Source organism: Emys orbicularis, chromosome 10 (assembly GCF_028017835.1).
Source record: "Emys orbicularis isolate rEmyOrb1 chromosome 10, rEmyOrb1.hap1, whole genome shotgun sequence".
Classification (NCBI taxonomy): domain Eukaryota; kingdom Metazoa; phylum Chordata; order Testudines; family Emydidae; genus Emys; species Emys orbicularis.
The window spans coordinates 12995431-13016178 of record NC_088692.1 but is presented as its reverse complement, the minus strand read 5'-3'; the positions used below and the strand labels follow the sequence as shown (position 1 = coordinate 13016178).

Below are 20748 nucleotides of genomic sequence, written 5' to 3'. Positions count from 1 at the left end.
TCCCTTCTAATCCTGATATTCTGTGATTCATAGAATCACAGAATAATGAGACTGAAGAAGAAAACACTGCTTAGAACCTGAAGTCTGCTGCAGTGACCTGGAAAATATATATTTAAAAAAACCCAAAAGCAAATACCAAAAAATGGAACACAAACTTTCAAACCTAAAAGGCAAGAAACAAATGCAAAGCTTTAAGGAAAATATTCCATTAGCCTCCGACAACCATGCCTAAGCACCATGGCAAATTCCCGAGCTTGTGGAGGTGGGGGAGAGTTGAGGGAAAGTGCTGCACACTCAAGGAAAGCTTTGCAGAACTGGAGCATTCAGACATAACGAGACTCTGAGATGGCGTGTCAAAGTACAAAAGCAAAGCATCAAAAGCCCAGAGATAGGGCAAGGCCTCAGGTCCCAAAGCAATGTGCTCAGTCCCCACAGGGTTGAGACTTTTCGTGGCTAGAAGGGCAGAGCTACAAAGCCAAGCCTTGAACAAAATGCTAAAACAGAGGTGGGCAAACTACGGCCCGTGGGACCATCCTGCCTGGCCCTTGAGCTCCCGGCCAGGGAGGCTAGCCCCCAGCTCCTCCCCGGCTGTCCCCCTTTCCCCACAGCCACGCCGCAGCACAGGCAGCACTCTGGGCAGCGGAGCGGTGCGCTCCTGTTGAGCAGAGCGGCAGCGTGTTTAGCTCCGTCCGGGCGGCTGCCAGACATGCTGTTCTGAGCGGCATGGTAAGGGGGCCGGGGGGTTGGATAAGGGGCGGGGGGTCCTGGGAAGAAGTCAGGGGACAGGAAGTTGGGGGGGGGGTTTGGATAACGGGCAGGGGGCAGTCAGATGGGGGATGTTCGGGAGTCCCGGGGGGGGGCCTGTCAGGGGGCGGGGGTGTGGATAGGGGTCAGGAGATGGGAAACAGGGCGAGTTCGATAGGTGTGGGATCCTGGGAGGGCTGTGGATAGGGGTCGGGGCAGTCAGGGGACTGGGAGCAGGGGGGTTGGATGGGGTGGAGTCCTGGGGGGGGTTAGGGGCAGGGGGTCCCAGAAGGGGGTGGTTAGGGGACAAGGAGTGGGGGGGTTGGATGGGCTGGGGGTTTTGAGGGGGGCAGTCAGGGGGCAGGAAGTGGGAAGGGGTGGATGCCAGGCTGTTTGGGGAGGCAAAGCCTTCCCCACCCGGCCCTCCATACAGTTTTGCAACCCCAATGTGGCCCTCGGGCGAAAAAGTTTGCCCACCCTGTGCTAAAACATCGAGATCATGCTCTAAAGAGTAGGAAGGAACCATTGCACCTGCAGGGCCAGAGTCCATTGTCCAGTCAACAGTCTTCTGTTTAGTACATGTAGAGGTCACAGTCTGCTAACTTTAAATTAAAGAATCAGCCTGGAAGATAGGGACATTAAACAAAGAAGACAAACTGGAATGCTTCAACAAACTATCATGATGAAGAAGGAACTGACTGGAATGTTCAAGTGACTGAAGGTCCAAAGAGGCATGAAACCACTGTTGGGGGGAATATGGCTTATGTCCCTGGCCGCTAGTTTTGCCCTTAGAGACTAAAATAACTTTTAGAGATTGGGGAGTTCTACCAGTCTCACACTAGGAAGCATGTTGACATCAAATTGAATTGTTTATTTAAAAAATTTAAAGTAAAACATGCCCCATAGTTACTACAGGATTTTCAGTATCTGAATGCAAACTTGATTCCCCACGCTGTAAGTTACCTTTCACATTCAGCAGTAACTTTCCACACATACCATGCCTTGTCTGTCTGCAGACTAACGGAACAAAAATCAGATTTCTGATGTACCCCTTTAAAAAAAACTGTACCTACTGTACTAGTAGGTACTGCTCAAGCAATTTATCTTTCAGTCTGCAAAGGCAGTTTGGCTGATTAGCCAACAGCCCTAAGCTATACTTTGAAAAGTAGTATTTCAACACTTGACCCTTTCGTAAATCCTCTCATTTTTATCAGAAAATAAAAACCATTGTATCGGCATAAGTATAGTTACAAAATGATGATTACACAACATTGTATCTGGGTTTCAAAGTTTTGAAGTCTAACTTAATTATAGAAGGACTTCTACAAATCAGGGTCTGAAAAGTGGTTTCTCCATTTATGCAGGTTGCAACAACAACAAAGAAGTCTTTAGGACATACGGGAGTGATGGTTCAGGCTGCTGTATGTGCTATTACATACACACTGATTAATCATAACAGGAGTTACATGGCTCACTAATCCATACATAGGCTTGGAAAGATTAGATTTTTATCAATAAATGTCAATTTCACCACACACATACAAACTCAGGAAAAAATATTTCCATCTTTAATAATGAAATCTATAGAGAGGCAAAGTAAGCAAAAAGCTGCTTGAGAAATTATTAGAGTTTGATTTAAGAATATTTACTTTGTATATTTTGACATGTGATGTTGACAAGTTTTAAGTTATAAGCTTTAACTTTTTGAATCTCAGCACCTATTATCACTAAGTAATTACTGTCTGACCCCTTACTGATGGGTCCCCTCCATAATTTCCTGCAAGAAAATTTAAAATAGAAAAAACAAAAAAAAAAGTTTAAATATCCATTGAAATTATTAAAAAAATCAAATCCTGCCAAGCCTACCCATATAGCGGTGGATGAGTAGTACATTTTCCATTTTTCTGCAACATCCCTGCTTTTGGTAATTTTGTAAGACCACTTTTCCTATAAACAATAATTCTGTATTGAGGATTTTCTTTTACCTTTGTGTGTGTGTTGTTGTTGCCAATACATGCTATCCGATTTCAGCACTTCGCTTCAATCAATCTCCTTTGGGCAGCTAGCATGTATGCTATTTGTGTTGGAGAGAGATAGGCCCAAAAGATCCTCCCCCTGATACCTGCTTGGCCTTCAGCCAGCATCAAGAGATCTGTGGAAGCAGAATTCCTGTATGTTTCAAGAGACTGCTTACTGATAAGAATGAGGAAGTCAGGAAGAGCTGACATAATGTATGTCACGCACATCCACAATTTCAGAGAAAACCAGCGCCCTGGGAAAGAATTGGTCATCAGAGATGTTAGGATTTCAGCAGTACAGTAAATTAAATTTGAAGCCATTCAACTCTGACAGTGATGTATCTGCTGAATTTTTATCTATGCAGAACAGACACAACATGGCCAGCAACACAATAGCAAACATCTGCAGCAACAGCTGCCAGTTTCTTATTGGCCAGATTAAAACACTGCTTACTGTCTGTCCAATTCTATGTACAGAATAAAAAGTTAAACTCTAACTTAGACTTGTCAGTCCTCATATTTTATTTGGTTGAACAGGGCCAGAAAATGAGAACTCTTTACAGCTCAATGGATTCCACTTCAACCCAGAAGTTTGTTTCTAAACTACACAAGTACTGTATCAAAAGTGAGAAATATTAGCTGTATTACACTGTGGAAAATGCACAGAAACTCACAGTGGGTTCCAAAGTCAAACTAGTTACACCATCGTCCATTATAAATCTTGTCTGCAGCAATACTCTTGTTTGTTTAGCTTATTGTGTTTAACTGAAATAGTGTAATTTGGTTTTGATCAGAAAGTACTTTCCTTCAAAGCTACCCTTTCCTTATTGACAGTAAATTATTTTTTATTTATAAAAATCTGATGTCCTGTATTTAACAATATGCTTGAGGTTTATGTTAGCAGAGTATTTTCAGTGGGGTGAATGAGTTGAAAACTGCTTCAGCTTAGTTAGCAGATGATTGTTTTTGCAAGTTGGGAGGTACTCTCCATTTATCTGCCCAAACCAGAACCCGGAGTGAATAATATATTCAAAAGAAATGCATCAGGTTAAAGTGAGGACACTGGTGGGTCAGCTGAATCCTACGGTTTACAGGTTTCAAATCCTAGCTAAGGAAATAGGGGTTGTGACACACTGCAAGCTGGGAGAAATGCTGTTCATAAAGTGTGATGTTAAATCAAGTCCAGTCTGCCAGCTCTGGCAGTTGCTCAGGTTGAAGTTAAAGATCCCATGAGAGCATTAAAAAAAGGGAACACTTTGGTATCCTGGCCAAACTGCCTTCTCTCACTTAATGTCACCACAGATGTAACTGCTTCCAGAGCAAACACTCATGGAATGTTGCAGCCACATAATGGCTGCCAATTTATTTATATCCAATCACACAGAGCAGGAATTAAATATTTTGTAAAGCACATCGGAAATCTGATGACATAGGGTCTTGGCATGTTTTCATGTAAATGCCAAGCATCTCAGCTTCTGGAGTATTTTGAACAAAAAAAGTGGCACAAAGCAGGTCTTATTGACATTGTTACTCTGCGTTAGAATTCTTCAACCTCCAATTTGGTAACATTTTGCTTGGAGCATCTACAGAACTTTATTATTGATACAATAAGCACTGACAAAAAATACTAAGTGGTGTTGGGATTTTCAAATGTAACCGCTTGGTACAAAAAGTTTTACACTCAGACATCTAGTAGTGGGATAACACTAACCAGCAAAAGTGGAGGGAGCATTCTTTGCTCCCCAGAATCTCTGGGGGGATGCCAAAAGATAACCATTCATATTGACAGGAGGCACCATGAAGCAGTCAATGTCATATTCTGTGCAAGCAGTTTGATCCATTAGACAGTGGTTGGAAGTGGTGAATTCTAAACCTGATCTAGTGTTATGATTCACGTTGTGAGAAAAATGGGACAAAAATAACCCCAAAGAATCAGGAAGGCTTTTCAGACCCATGAATTACTCTTGAAAAAACAGATGGATTAAACTTCCCATTAACTGGATGGCCTTGACATTCCATCATCTGGAGTGCCCTAGGAGTTTTGTCAAATAAGAGAGCACAGGCTCTCTCTCTTTCATGGATGAGTTGGCTCTGAAAGTATTAAATGAATCTTTAAAAGATACTCTAAATTGAGAGGGCATATACAATCTTCCTTTGTGAATATTAATATTTCTCACAGGCAGAATAATCAAAATGTCACTCTCCGACATAAGACAACTTACTCGCTATTCAGAGATATCACCCAAATTCTTGTACCTGGCACAAAGAAAGATAAATACATAATAGCCACTTATATAGTCCTCTACATGTTTAAAGCATGATACAATTATTACCTAATTAATCAATTCTAAATCACAGATTTTCTTTTTTTTAAATCTAGCCTCCAGCCATGCCAGATAGGCAAAAAACAAAACATAAAACAAACAAAAACATTCCCATCCGATAGAGATTTATTCATAAAGGGGAAGAAGCTTCCAAATTCTTCCAGGATAAACTGAGGACCAGATTCTGGCCCCTGCTCTGGCAGCACTAAGTAGCCAGAAAGCCAGATTAAGAGTCTACCTGAAGACTCTCTGGAATCCCCAGGTGTCATAGGTTGCAGCTCCTATGCCACTTCTCTTCAAGTTCACAGCATATGGGTTCAGCTAGACAGCTGCTGCATCTGGCTGAACTCCAGCTGCTCCAACTGCCCCAGGGTCCTAGGGCAGCCAGGCGTTCATCCAAACAGCCCAAAGGGTGCTCAGCCTCACACCAGAGACTCACCCTTTGCTAGCCTTGGGATTAGAGAGAGCGTAATGGTGTCCTAAAGCCACCTTTACTTCCACACTCAGCACAGCTTGGCCAGATCATGGAATCTGGTCCTGAGTGCCCAGTGCAAAGCCAATAGCTACATATTTTTTTTTGCTTTTTAATGCTATGAAGTAGATGCTTCCCCGGATCAAGAAGAAACAACAGAAGTCAGGGATCTTGGTGGGGAAAGAAGATCAAACTGGGACCCTTCCTCCAAAAATGAACAATCCACCTAAACAGTTCCTTTCCAGTCATGGTTCCAGTGCTCACAGATTTTTTTCATTTTTATTGAATATAATTGTGTGGGTATTCCCTTACTTTGTGGGTGATTCTCAAGCTATAAACTGGCCAGTTTTACATCACTCAGCCCCAGAAACAAGATGGAATATTGTTTTCCTTTAGTTTGAACTGGGAATATCCAGGTATTGTTCTCTGTTTAACAATGGATATTTGCCACTGACAGGCTGAAAATTAACTCCTTCTTTGGCTGTATCTTTTTTAACAGCATAAGAGCAAGAATTTATTCTGTAATTCAATGTCTAAACTTGTGAAATGCCCAGAATCTTCAACTCTCATTGGTATCTGTGGGAAATGATGGTGCTTAACCCAACTGAGCTTTGGGCCTTTTGTGTTACCCTAATGTATGCTGGGTCATATTTTATTCACGTATACTGTAACATACCTTCCAAAATACAACAGATTATTATTATTTTTTTAAAAAAAAACTTAGTTTAGGGTCATTGCAAAGAAGAAGTTTTAGAAAGAAAATTTTGATAACATACAATTTAAAATTTTGTTATGTCCCAACATGGGAAATTTAAAAAGCTCTCACAAGAATCACACACTACCTAGCATTTGTCTCTTTAATATGTACTATATTCTTCTTGGCAGCCACACATTTTATGCACACGTTGAAAATGTAGTTGCAGCACTTACAAACTGAATAACCTGGTTTTTGGTCCATGAAAATTGCTTATGTGAAACATCTCACAAAAGGGCTACTTGGCTTCAATAAAGCTTCTGAAAATCAATTTATAAGTATCTAGACTGCAAAATTCATTATTTGTCTCTACCAGTTTAAAGAAATGAAGAACAGTATGTATGAAGCTCAGCATTTCAGTTATCATCCATATTTAGCACTTTTGCCAAAGAATTTCTAAAATATTAAGTCTACTTAATAAAGAAACTATTCCTTCAACCAAAAGATGTCTGATTTACAATGCAAGCAAATCAAAATAGTCTCAGGATGGGTGTCTTCATCACTCAGGGGACCTGGTAATTAGATAAACATTCATCAGTCTGAATCCAGTTTAGGCCCATAATTACAGAAAGTTACTAACTGATGGCTGCTCACTGGTTAATATGAGATGAGCTGGTGTTCTCAGTCCAGCTCCTAATGAATTGTGTGCACATAATAAAACCACTAGTTAAACAACGTAATACATAAATATTTTGCATTTCTATGGTGCCTTTCATCATCTGAAGGCCTTAAAGTGCTTTGTGAACACTATTTTAGTTTTACAAACACGTTTGTGAAGTATCTCCATTTTACAGATAGGGAAACTAAGGAATAAAAATATGTCCAAGATGACAGAGCAATTTATTGGCAGAGCTAGGAAAAAACCCCAGAAGTCCTGACTCTCAGTTGAGTATTCTAACCACTAGACTACACTGTCTCTTTTTACCTCTGATTCCTATTATAGAGAAAGAATACACAATATCACAAAAGGTAACACTATATATTTTTTTATTTATTTCTAACCAATGATTGTGAAACAGGAGCCAAATGTTTATGTCAATTTACAATAGGGCCTCCTTAGCCACATGCTTATAGCAAGGGGCCCCAAGGCATATTTGGGAATGGAAACATTCTGAATTCAGCTCTTATCAAATTTCCAGCCCACGCTATGTTTTTCATTAGTATACATGGTGTTATAATAAATGATGCACTTCCTTTTTCACTTTATGCTTTTAACATGTGATAATATTTCTATGAATGTTTTGTGTTACTGAACCACACTAAATCTGAGAATCTATTTTATGATGAAAGGTGAAAAAAACAGATTAAAAGCTGAGCGATGCTGACACGAATGTCTAGTTTAAATTCTCCACTGGGGGCCAACCCATTGCCAGTGCCAGCTCCCTGGGGACCCATACTTAGGGGGGCTGTACTAACAAAAGGCCAACAACGAGCACATATTCCCAGAGCTTACAGAGAAGATGACTACCAGTTTACTCCCTACATAGCTGGCCTAGAAGAATTCTGCTTTCAAAACAACCCCCCAAGTCATGCACCTGCAACCCACTCAGCTGCCAGACCCTTTAACCCCACCGTGCAAATGGGTAGCGTCTGGAAATCTGCCTAAGGCTCCACACATCTGATTTTCACAAGGGTCTTTCTGCACAAAGGCCAGCCCAATTCAACTTTTGTATCAGCATTTTAGTAAATATGAATAGTGGGGAAAATATCAAGGAGGCCCAGAAGGAAAGATGTTTAAGAGCAATTTAGGGCTCTTAGGATTTACTAAATGTATCAGGCATTACAAAATGCTACGGTGTTTTCCCTCTTTATTCTGACACTTACATCTCAGATAGCAATCTCAGGATAAACAATAAGCTAAATGCTACTTTCTTTCTTCTGTTAACTGGAGATTTGGTCATATTAAATGGAGATCGAACTGATGTTTTGCTCCCTACAAATACACCAGATTCTAAAAATCATTTGTATTGTAAGGGACAGAGTAGACTGGTACTAGGATGTAGACCCTCAGGCAGGATAACAAGATCCCACGACAATTTTTTATGCACCAGATTATTCCCCACAAGATTATCCCTCCACACAAATCTCCCAAGTCTTGACGGGTAAGGAAAATCAGCAGCAAAAAGGCTGCACCAAAAGACATCCACTATACTCCCTGTGGCAAACATTACTGTAGCCTAGCTGCCAAGGGACAAAGGGAAAGGGGTAAGGCAAACTGTCCCAGGGCTACAGGGCCTCTGTGCAGATTGCCTTGGCTTCTGCAGATCTTGGGGAATCTGTAGACTTTGGAGGTTAAACTGCAATCATTCTGTGAGGGGCTCAGAAGGGGCACAACTTTCCTCTATTTCCAGTGAAACAAGCCCAGAAAACCCCCACAAAGATGCCCTGGTAGAGTTTTCCCTCCTCCATTTCCACATCCTATGGGTTTTTCCACAGAGCGGGGTGATTGGATCCTATACAGTCAAGTAGGTTACCACAGCTCCAAAAATAACTGCACTTAGGCTATAAAGAATAATTGCACCATCCATTCTCAGACCTTATTTTCTGGTGTAGTCTGAACTGGAATGTTTACACTGACAGATAAACAGAAGTAAAACAATTCTCCTTTTGCTTCATGAACTGACAGAATCAAATCTCTGCATTTTATGGTCAAAACTGAATAGGGATACCGATGATGGCTACATTTTAAATCAAATTAATTCTATCCAGAACATTTAAGGTTTTAATAAGAGAAAAGTGATGAGAGTCAAACGAAATGCCCAGAGTTGACTCAGGCTCTCTCTAATTTTTGTTACTATTTATTATAAAACAGACATGTTGTTTTACTAACATTGTGGTAAAATAAATTAAACAAATAATCATAGAAAATAGCTGTGGATAACGTATAACCCAAGACAACACACCTCTTAACTGAAATCTTCCATTGACGGCTTTAACTACTAATCAAAGTGATTTAAATCATCAATTTTAACCTTGATTTAAATCATGGTTTTTAATCTTGTTTTGCATGTATACTTTTCAGTTATTTTCCTAAAGAAAGGTTGATTCTCATTGGTTTGTAACCATTAAAACATGTTGATTTGAAACTAAATGTAGAACAAAAGTGGTGCTTCTTTTTGCTAACCAGAAGGATACATTATAATTATATATATTTGTTTAAGCAGTTATATAGCTTACCTTACATTTATTCAGCTTCTTAATTTTTGTTACATTTTTTGTTATGCTAGAAAATGGTGAATGATGCATTTCTTATTTACTAGACCATGGTTTCTTTTAAATTGTGATTTGTGTCAAGTTCTATTTGGATGGAAATTCAAATTCAATTAAAACGTATAAAAATATCATTTAATTTTTTTTATTAAACAAAAGTACCTTAAGAACGCTATATACATAAGAAAAAAGTTTATCAAAAAGTTGCTCCAAAAGTTTGCATTTAAAAGTAACAGATTTATTAAACACAGGCAGTATTATCTGAAGTTAGGGAACTGATTGTTTCTGGTGACTACATCCCTCTCTCGTACCCAATTTTTATTCATATATTGGGCAGAGGCAAACAAGCTTTTACTGCTTATTTAACTCCTAATTGGTTTCTTAACTTTGAATGAACTAGTCACTGAATTGAATTAGTTGAATAAACTGAAATGAAGAAAATAGTCTCTCTGCACCTCTCTCTGTAAAAAACCTACTTCTTCAGATCCATGGAGTGAAAATTGCAGAAACAAGCATAAATATATATTGGCACTGTAGCAAAGAAGAGTGAACATAAGGATCTACCTTAATGAACTTCACATGTGCTAAGGACATCCGCTACTGTTAAACTGCAGTGCATAATGAAATATGTGTGTCATGGCTCAAGGGCTAGCTGCATCTCTGACCCCTCTTCTGGTCTCACTGGTGTACACCACACAGGTGTTAGACCTCATGTACTTATATGTTCTGGGGTAGAATCCTGAAATTATCCAACACTTACACCGGGTCCTAGGCTACAGTACCCTGCATATTGACCATTCTTACCAAGCAGGCCTAGTTGGATACCTGTGTTTCTTTCCTTTGGGAATGTATGACCAATGGATTACAATGACTCAATCAGTTTCTTAATTTTGAATGAACTATTGAACTGAGCTAGTTGAATAAAATGAAACAACAAAAATGTTCTCTCTGAACTTGCAGAAGAGGCTACAGCTGTCAAAAGCTGGTTTGTCCCTTCACCAAACTCTGGTCCAAATGACCGAAAACAGCCTTTTAAAAGTATTGTTTGATCTTAACAGTTGGAAAAAAGCATAGCAAAAAAGACAAAAGGATTTTAGAACAACAAGAGGCCTCCATGCATGTCTATCTTACCCTACAGCCTGGCTGGGGTCTAAGTCTCAGCCACAGTAACCTGTTTGCTCCTGTTGAAGGAGTGCATGTCTCTTTAAATCCAACCAAAGTTCTTTGTTCCAGGGGCTCACAAGCTTGGACCTGCTACCCAAAACAAGTTTGGCAAGCTCCGTAGGGGGTCGGAGCCAGAGAATCAAAATGAAAGCCTCAAGCACTGTCTTCTCAGGTGTTTGCCATGAGAAGCATACCAGGAAACACTCCCCTTCCTGCGTGCATTTCCTAATTCATCCCCCTAATTCTAGTCGTGGCTCTGCAACTTCTCACTCAGCTATCAAACTACTGGTCCTGGACTCCAAATTATACCTTCAGTTACTCCTGTGCAATGCTATTGTTTTCAGAGGATGTCAGCAGTCACACCTGTGCAAACTCATTTAAGGTTAATTGGGTTACACAGGTGTCACTGAAGGCATGATCAGAAGACAATGGAGTTGTACGGGTGTTATTTAGCCAGCAGAGTCTGTGACTGGTGATGATGCATGAGATGAAAAGGATCAAGAGGGAATTTGTGGGGCTGCCAATTAGAAAACATCTTTTTATACTTGTAGATGGAATGAAATTGTAGATTAAATGATCTATGTTCCCTGTTGCTGAGAAGGTACATATCGGTCATTTGGGAAGGTTCTTAGGAAGAACACCATTGGTGCTTCCTACTGAACACCGTTCGGGCAGTGTAAAAGCTGTTTGTTGGCACTTTTCCCGACAAAATACTTCCACCCCCTACAAGCGGGGTTCGCGTTGTCGATAGGAGAGCGCTCCTGCGGACAACGAGCTGTTTACACTGCCACTTGCCACGTCAAAACTTTTGTTTTTCGGGGGGGGGGGGGGGAAGAAGCTTTTTTAAAGCACCTATGAACAACAAAAGTTTTGTCGTTCAATTGGCAGTGTACACAAAGCCTTAGTATCAAGCTATTTACAGTCAAGTGGATGCTAAGGAAAAATTACTATTATTGCACCATCCTTTTAGTCTGACTTGCAGGTAGCTGGTTGTTCAGAGGCTAATATGAATGGAAACTGACTAATCCTAGTTGGTTTCCCTCTGCCTGTACTTTACCCAAGAAGTGCAAAAGGAAACTGACTGGACTGCTAAGCAGTTTCCTCTCTGTTATTCCTCTGGGTGTTTCCTTTTGAAGTGCAGCCCTAGATGGCTGCTTATGCACAACTTTTCAGGTCACCTTAAAGTGACCCCCTCCCCATCTTTGCGGTTGCTAAGTATAGAAACAAACAATTCATTAATTAAAACAAGTCAGTTGTATACCATTTCAGGCCTTCCTATTTCTGTTCAAATAATCTTTTGTGAACTTAAGATGTAGGTATTTTTTGTTCTAGGATTTCAGACTACACTGCAGAAAATGCCAAAATTTCATAGACTGAACTGAGGTAAAGATGATTTGTATAACATATGAACAAGCCATGTCTGGAAAAGCCATTTACCTTTACCTTAAAGGAAAAATGCATTTTACAATCTAGAAGCAAAAATTCAAACTCTAGAATAGGTCCAACTAGTTTCTAACATTTTCCTACTATATTTAGTCGATAAGTTAACCCTCCCCCCCGCCACTCCATCATACATACACATAAGAGTTTTCACAGCCACATTTCTTCTTCAAAGATGTAAATCCATATGTAAAGTTCATATGGACTGATTCACATTAGTCTAACTTGCAAATAGAAAGATGAGCCACTTTTATGCCAGAGCACTGTAATATAACAGTATTAAACCATCAAATACTGCCAGAAACAGACAGGAGTGGAGGAGCTTTGTCGCTGCCCTAAACGCCAGGGGTGTAATAGGAACATGATGATGATGAAACCATCAAACCACATGCCACTGTCTTCCAAACCTAACACATAAATCGTGAGTATACAAGTATCATATTGGTGGTTCTCAAACTTTTTCATGTTGTGGACCACTTCTTAAGACAAGCACCCCTTCTGGACAGCTCTCCAGATCTCCTAACTACCCTCAGCAACTATAGTGCTTGATTACCAACCCTCCAATCCCATTAATTAATATTAAGACAGTAAGGAGAAAGGATTAAAATAAGGTTGCTTTAATGTGATGGCCATGGATTCTTGGTTAGATTCCCCCATTCCCACTTCGTGTATGGGCTGTTTATTTCCTTTCCCTGGCGAAATGACTTTAGTGTCACAATCATTGAATTTCCTGTTACTGCAAACAGTCCAATTTTAATCCACACCGGTCAATTTGCAGTTTTGTTCCATTCTCCCTTCCTCTCAAATTTTGGTGCTAACAAGTGTAACCACGGTTGAAATTACACCACAGAGACACCTGTCAGAGATAGAGAGAGAGAGACATTAACAGACTGAATTTCCTGTTCAGCAGCAGTCCTAAGTAACAACAGCATAACTTTTTGGATGACTTGTTTGAGAATTGCAGCTTTAACTCTATATTTCTTAGGTTTAACATCCTTGAAAAGGAATATGTACTCCCACCACTGAAACCTTAACATCTTCTTAAAGATTCGTGTGTGGAAATTTTCTGCAAAAATTAGGAGACTACAAGGGGGGAGGCTCAATCCTACATATTTTTAGGAAGTAGGGGGAGGAAAGACACTTTGGTCTGTTGGTCATGAAATCCTGCTAGCTAACCATAATCTTCAACCCACTGTCCTCATGCCACAGACTTCCTATGGTCCATAAAAAGGAGTCCCCCCCACCCATCTCTGTGGGTACTGCTGCACTCCAGGCTTCATAAAGGGAGATGAGAGCAATGATGAGCCCCTCTATTCTCCCCCAGCTTCAAGCACTTCTCCTTTCTCATTCCCCCTCCTAACCCAGGATCCTGTGAAGGGAATTCTAGTGATTGAAGGCTCCCTCCACTGGTGCCTGCAATGTTCTCCCATCAGGCAGATATTAAAAAAAGGTTACCTTAGCAGAGGGCTAAATGTTGTAAGCACCCAGAGGAGAACAGTGTGATAAGAAATTTCCTTCTTGGACATGGATATTGGCCTAGTGGAAAGAAGTAGATGTGATATATCTTGATTTCAGTAGGGTTTTGACACAGTCCCACATAACTTTCTCATAAGCAAACTAGGGAAATGTGGTCTAGATGAAATTACTATAAAGTGGATGCAAAACTGGTTGAAAGACTGTACTCAAAGAGTAGTTATCAATGGTTCACTGTCAAACGGGGGGGATGCATCTAGTGGGGTGTGTGCAGGATCCGGTACTATTCAATATTTTCATTAATGACTTGGATAATGGAGTAGAGAGTAGGCTTACAACACTTGCAGATGACACCAAGCCGAGAGGGGTTGCAAGCACCTTGGAGGAGAGCAACATAATTATTATAATTCAAAATGACCTTGACAAATTGGAGAATTGATTCTGAAATCAACAAGATGAAATTCAATAAAGGCAGGTGCAAAGTACTTCACTTAGGAAGGAAAAGATCAAATGCACAACTAACGAAATGGGGAATTCTTGGCTAGGCAGTAGTACTGCAGAAAAGGATCTGGGGGTTACAATGCATCATAAATTGACTATAAGCCGACAATGGGATGCAGTTGCAAAAAAGGCTAATATTACGGGGTGTATTAACTGGAGTGTTGTATATAAGATATGGGAGGTAATTGTCCTGTTCTACCTGGAGCTGGTGATGCCTCAGCTGGAGTACTGTGTCTAATTACGGACGCCACACTTTAGGAAAGATGTGGATAAGTTGGAGAAAATCCAGAGGAGAGCAACAAAAATGATAAAAGGTTTAGAAAACATGACCTTTGGGGAAAGGTTAAAAAAATCTGGGCATGTTTAGTCTTGAGAAAAGATGACTGAGGGGGAACCTGATCACAGTCTTCAAATATTTTAAGAGTTGTTATAAAGGGGACTGTGATCAATTGTTCTCCATGTCCACTGAAGGTAGGACAAGGAGTAAAAGGTACAATCAGCAGCAAGGGAAGATTTAGATTAGATATTGGGGAAATTTTTCCAACCTGAAGGGTAGTTAAGCACTGGAATAGGCTTCCAAGGGAGGTTGAGGAATCCCCCGCACTGGAGGCTTTTAAAAGCAGGTTAGATGACACTTGTCAGGGATAGTGTAGGTATACTTGGTCCTGCTTCAGCATAGGGGCTGGACTTGATGACCTCTTGTGGTCCCTTTCTGCCCTACATTTCTGATTCTATGACCTGGAGCCTTAGGAGGCTTTTGGCTTCCCACTCTAGAGTCTTAAGATGTTCATCTGGGCTACCAACATTCCTTAAGAAAAACACTAAGGCTGGTGGGGTGCACCAGAGCTTTAGGAGGTGCTTCAGCCCCAAATAAGGCAAATCAGGCTCATTAGGCCCCTGCGGAACCAAAACCAGTTTAATTAGGCCCTAAAAAGTCTCAGAGGACATGATGGGCCCCTAAGTTCACAAGAGGGACCAATGAGCACTAGGGGTTTTCCCTCAAAGACTCTGTCTCCTTACAGTCACCTCTGCATGCCCAGATCTCCTAATGTCTGCAGGAGCAGGACTCTCTTCCTACAATCTTCAGGAAGTACACAAGGAGGGAAGAGAAAGGAGATTGGTTGAGGGGAAGGGGCATTTCCCTTGTCCCGACCTCCTGAAGGTCTGCAGAAAAGAACCCTGTTGGCAATTGCTTTAATAAAAAGGACCAGTGTATTATATTATACATGTTTGAATTAGTCCAGAATAGCTAAATAAACTGATTTAACCTTTAATGACATTTTTAAACAACAGCTAATATAATTACCGAAAGTATGCAAAAACAAAGAAGCAAACTGAAGCACCATTGTAGTCTCCAAATACATCTACACCAGGAGTGACCGAACAGTGAACTTTAGTAGATCCCTTTTCACCACTCAGATTAGAGATCAAATGCAAATAAGCCTATGTATAGGTTTTCTAAGTACAAGAGACAGAGATATTCATGTCTCTGGCCATTAGCACCACATCCACTTGTATGGAATGCAATAGGATCTTATCAGCTGCCACTCCAGCATAACTGGAGATTGAGGGTTTCAAATTCTTTTAGGGATACAACAAAGGGTAAGGAAAATCTCACGCTTTTAAGAATTATGCGGAAACATATTGTTGGTTATATATTAAATAATACTATTACTTAATCCTCCGCATAGAGGTATTTTATCTTTATATGAACCTGCCATACGTATTAAAGTGAATTCAAATAGTTTGCATGCACTGAGAGAGACGATAGATCTGTTCCTGAATTTTAAATTAATACTGGAATAGTTTATAGAACTATAAACCCTGTCAGCCCTGGCTTTCACATTTATCTTGAGCACACATACTCATGTTTAGTAATTAGAACGAAATTGCCAAATTCAAAACAAGGCTTATTTCCATTGCTGTAGTTAGGAATACAAGGTGTTGTGTCTTTAGTAATAATATGAGTCAGGAATGTGTTGTATTATGAGTAATATAAAGCCATGTCAAGGTGCAGTTCTGCATACTCTGGATTATTTGCATTCCATAACTATGAAATCCTTATCTTGCATAGACTGAAGGGTGGTACTTTGTTTATATATATATATATATATATATATATATATATATATGCAATTTTCACCAGTTGTTTATGCACATCAAGAGGAAAGATTGTTTTTGCAGTTACAAACATGAAAAGGCCAATATCACTTTTGCTGTGTACTTGGAAAAACACTAAAGAGATATGGGTTTGCTTTTAGTGGCATTTGAAAGCTCTCCATATAAGAAAACTAAAAAGTGGAGACGGATCTAGATTAGCACTATTATTTTAATATGTGATAACTATCAAATATGAAATCTGATTTCAGTCATAAAATGTTGATGCACACACATAAACAAAAATTATCATATCTATGTTAATGTAACTCCAATTAGGTTTTTCCATGTTAGAGTGTCCTAGTGTGAGCATCCTAAATTGTTTTTCCAGTTAAAAACTTTTAGAAGAAGCTTCCTGCTTCAAAAGTTAAGAGTATAGCACTTCATTTTGGGCCTGATGCAACTCTCAGGGAAATCAATGCGAGTATCTCCACTGATTTCAAAGAGAACTGGACTGGGTCTTATTGCAGAATCATGCAACACCTCCTCTTCATATCAGAGATAGGCAAGAAAAGATTTCAATTACCAAGCAAACTGATTTAACAACTCTAAATAGAATGGGGTTTTATGTTTGATTACCCCCCCCCCTTTTTTTTTTTTTGGAGCAGTGGGGGTGTGTGTGTGTGTGGAACAATGGATGGGAAGGGGGGCTGTTACTTACTCAAGGTTTTTATGTTGGGCCAAATCCTACTCCCCTTACTCATGAAAACTACCAATGAGTGTGAATTTTGCATGAATGAGAATAGCAGGATTTTGTCCATTGTTGGCAAAGAGCAAAATATTTGTGTATAGCACAGACTTTTCTAATAGAACCTCACTTATCCATCCTCCTCACTCCTGTTATCTAAATACATGGTCATGTCCCTCAAGTGTGTCAGGAAGGTTCAGAAGTTTGCTAGCCAGCTTCCCAAGTTAGCTGGCTCAGTGTGAGACCCCACAGTCCTGTTATCAACAGGGAAACTGGCTGGGTTTCTATAGTAGAAGTGTAGACCCTAATGGCTTCAAATATTTGGATAGTCAAAGTTGCAACGTATGGAGGTTTTGGGGTTTTTTTTTTGAGTTTTATAACAATTTTAATTGTTTGGTAGCTGGAAAAATGAACAAACCCCCTCAAATATACTAGGTTATAAACATATAGGAAAACAGTTCCTGCTCTTAAGACCTCACAATCTAAAACTTGCAAATTAGTCTCATTCATGAGAGCCAGTTTGCAATCTCAATTTCAATTTTTCTTACATTAATTACCAAATTCACTAAATGAATATTTTTATGACTGGATACTAATTAATATTTTGAATACTCACACACCTAATACAAATTAATTAACCAGACCTCAATAGATCAAAATATTATTATTATTTCTCTTACGCTTAAACAATTATACTGAAAGATATTATATTGGAAAAATTAGATAAATATTAACTAAGAGCATGAACACTATTGAGAAGTACCTCCATTCAGCTTTCCATATGTGTCAATAACTCCCATTGATGTTTGTACACGTTATACCATATAGCAATGACACTATTGTATATCCACTAATTTACTAATGTTACACAGGTAAATGAAAATGTAATGTATTTCAACACATGCACTTGAGTAAATATAAAGTTATATTGCAGTCACCACAAAAATATTAAACAACTAAGCCCTACTTTTTCTTTAGTCTGCTGATGAATTCAACTGATTTAGTCATTTTTAACCTAACTCAGCAGATACAGGCTATTGTATTATATATATTATTAAACATTCCTTAAAAACCTAATGTTTATTTATCATACTTGCATGAACAAAACCAAAGTCCACACAAGACTGTTTTTATTATTTAACATTTGTATACAGAATACACACCTGACTTTTCCACTGACTGTATCAGGTCTGCTGATACTCCAGAAGAGACTTCATTTGAACCATTCAATGAGTTCAGCTTCATTTGAGCCATTACAATGCACTTAGTAGTCAAGGTTCTGCTGTAATCAAATAAGACTTTTATGCTATCCACATTACTTCTAACTAGAAACATGCAACAGCTTTATGGAATTGTCAAAGGGGACTATACCAACGACATTGTTATATCTCATACTGTATATTACTTAAGCTAACATCAACAAAATTGTACATTTGACTGATAGTATTCCTAGAAATTAACGTTGAAATTTATGCTGATGAGGATCCACAAAGCTCTAAGAACCACTCAAGCCCTGTAATGCTTCTGCTTGGTGGAGATGGGGGTGGAGAGCAGGGGTATGTTAGGGTACATTTACCCTGCAAAAAAACCCCTGTGACGGTGAGACAGACTCGGGTTCATGCTATGGGACTAAAATAGCAGTGAAGACTTTCCCCCGTGGGCTGGAGCTTGGGCTCTGAAACTCAGCAAGCGGTGGTGGGGATGTCTACATTGCTATTTTAAACTCTGTAGTACGAATCCAAGTCTGCAGACCTGGGCTCTGAGGGGTACGTCTACAGGACAAAAGAAGCCCCTGTTAACAGCAAGTCTCAGAGCATGGGTCAACTGACTTGGGTGTGCTACGGGACTAAAAATAGCAGTGTGGACGTTCCTGCTCAGGTTGGAGCTCTGGCTCTGAGACTCTCCCCTGTTGCTTGGTTTCAGAGCCTGAGCGGGAACACCTACACTGCTATTTTTAGCCCCGGAGCACAAGCCTGAGTCACTTGACCTGGGCTCTGAGATGCTCTGCCAGGGTTTTTTGTTGAAGTGTAGATGTACCCTTAGGCCTTGGCTACACTTGCGAGTTACAGTGCAATAAAGCAGCCCCGGGCGCCCTCGCTCACTCCCCGTCCACACTGGCAAGGCACGTAGAGCGCTCTGACTCCACAGCTACAGCACTGCTGGTACTCCACCTCGGCGAATGGAATAACGTTTGCTGCGCCCCCGCTGGAGTGCCGCGGTGCCAGTGTGAACGAGGTGTTGCGTTACTGCGCTGTGATCAGCCTCCGGAAACGTCCCATAATCCCCTTAAGTCAAATCAGCTGCAGGAATGCGGAAATGCCTTTTCAAAGCTCCGTTTCGGTGAAGCCGGCTGCTTATCGGCTCTGAGAAAAAGCAAACATTTACTATTTGCTTTGAGTGAGTGAGAGAGAGGCGTGCAGCGGAGGGGAGTCTGAACTTACAAGACAGCATGCTGACACACTCTCAGCACCCCAAAAACCCACTCTCTCTCCCCCCCACATACACACAACACACTCCCTGTCACACTCCAACCACCCCCCATTTGAAAAGCACGTTGCAGTCACTTGCATGCTGGGATAGCTGCCCATAATGCACCACTCCCAATGCCGCTGCAAGTGCTGCAAATGTGGCCACGCCAGTGCGCTTGAAGCTGTCAGTGTGGACAGACTGCAGCACTTTCCCTACTATGCTCTACGAAGGCGGGTTTAACTCACAGCGCTCTACATTTGCAAGTGTAGCCATGCCCTTAGTGTGCAAAGCAGCCTCAGAGGAGCTCCGAACAGGCTAAAGTGAGAACTACTGGGGCATGGGACACGGGATCCTGCCTTAACTGAGGCACAGGGTGCAGAGACCCCTATAACACAAGCCGTGGCCACTATTCCAGCTGTAGAATAAAACATGCAAGGGAGCCTTGTGGTCTGGCTAACGGATGGAAGGGGGAGAACCATTTCATCCCTCAACCCTTACATTTGTTGTCTCCACAAAGCCCATTTATTGAGGTTTATGAATTTAGAATTTCACCAGTAAAGCATATTTCACATTACATTTTATAATCTCTACATCCATCATGGGTGTTTTCTCAACTGTAAATCACAACAGATCAAATTTTTGTGTGTTTCAAAATACAAAATAAATAAAATCCTATCCACATAATGGGCTAACTGCCAAAAGTGTAATTAATATATAAATATAAAATTGTACAAGCCATTTTAACAATAGAAAAATCATCATCCAGAGCTGCCGAACATTTCTCACTCCATATAAATACAACTCTGGGGGGGGGTGGGGGGGGGAATGTGCATCTTATCTAACAACTTAACAGCCAACTAACAATAGAGCATATAATGGAAATGCTGACAGACATAACTACAGCAGAGCTCCCAGAGCCACTATATTATTCTATAGATTATAAATAGGAAATATTGGAGTCATTCTTTTACCTTTTCTAATGTCTAATCTCCTCAATAAGCCACAACATTATTTAATTAGGCAATTGTGGTTTACCTGTAAATACTGCTAAACAATATACGGTTCTGCTTTTCAGTTGTTCACTCTAGGTTGATTTAAATGTCTTTTGTATTGTGAAGATTTATCTTACAAGATAATTTAAGAATAAAAATAAGCAACTAATGGTTTCAGGAGCTGAAAAAATACATTTTGGGCTCAATCTTACTCCCACTGACATTAATGACAAATTTCCCATTGACTTCAATGGGAGGAGGATCACTCCCTTCTTCTGTTAATAAAAAGTTGTGTTACACATTGCTGATTATTGCTTGGGGGAGGAAGGAGAACCTACATAA

At 40.2% G+C, this 20748-nt stretch overlaps 1 protein-coding gene across 1 annotated transcript in view; it reads right to left on the bottom strand.

Moving 5' to 3' along the window:
• Positions 1-20748, bottom strand: part of C10H7orf50 (chromosome 10 C7orf50 homolog) — a 209526-nt gene that overhangs the window by 82138 nt on the left and 106640 nt on the right. The window lies entirely within an intron of this gene.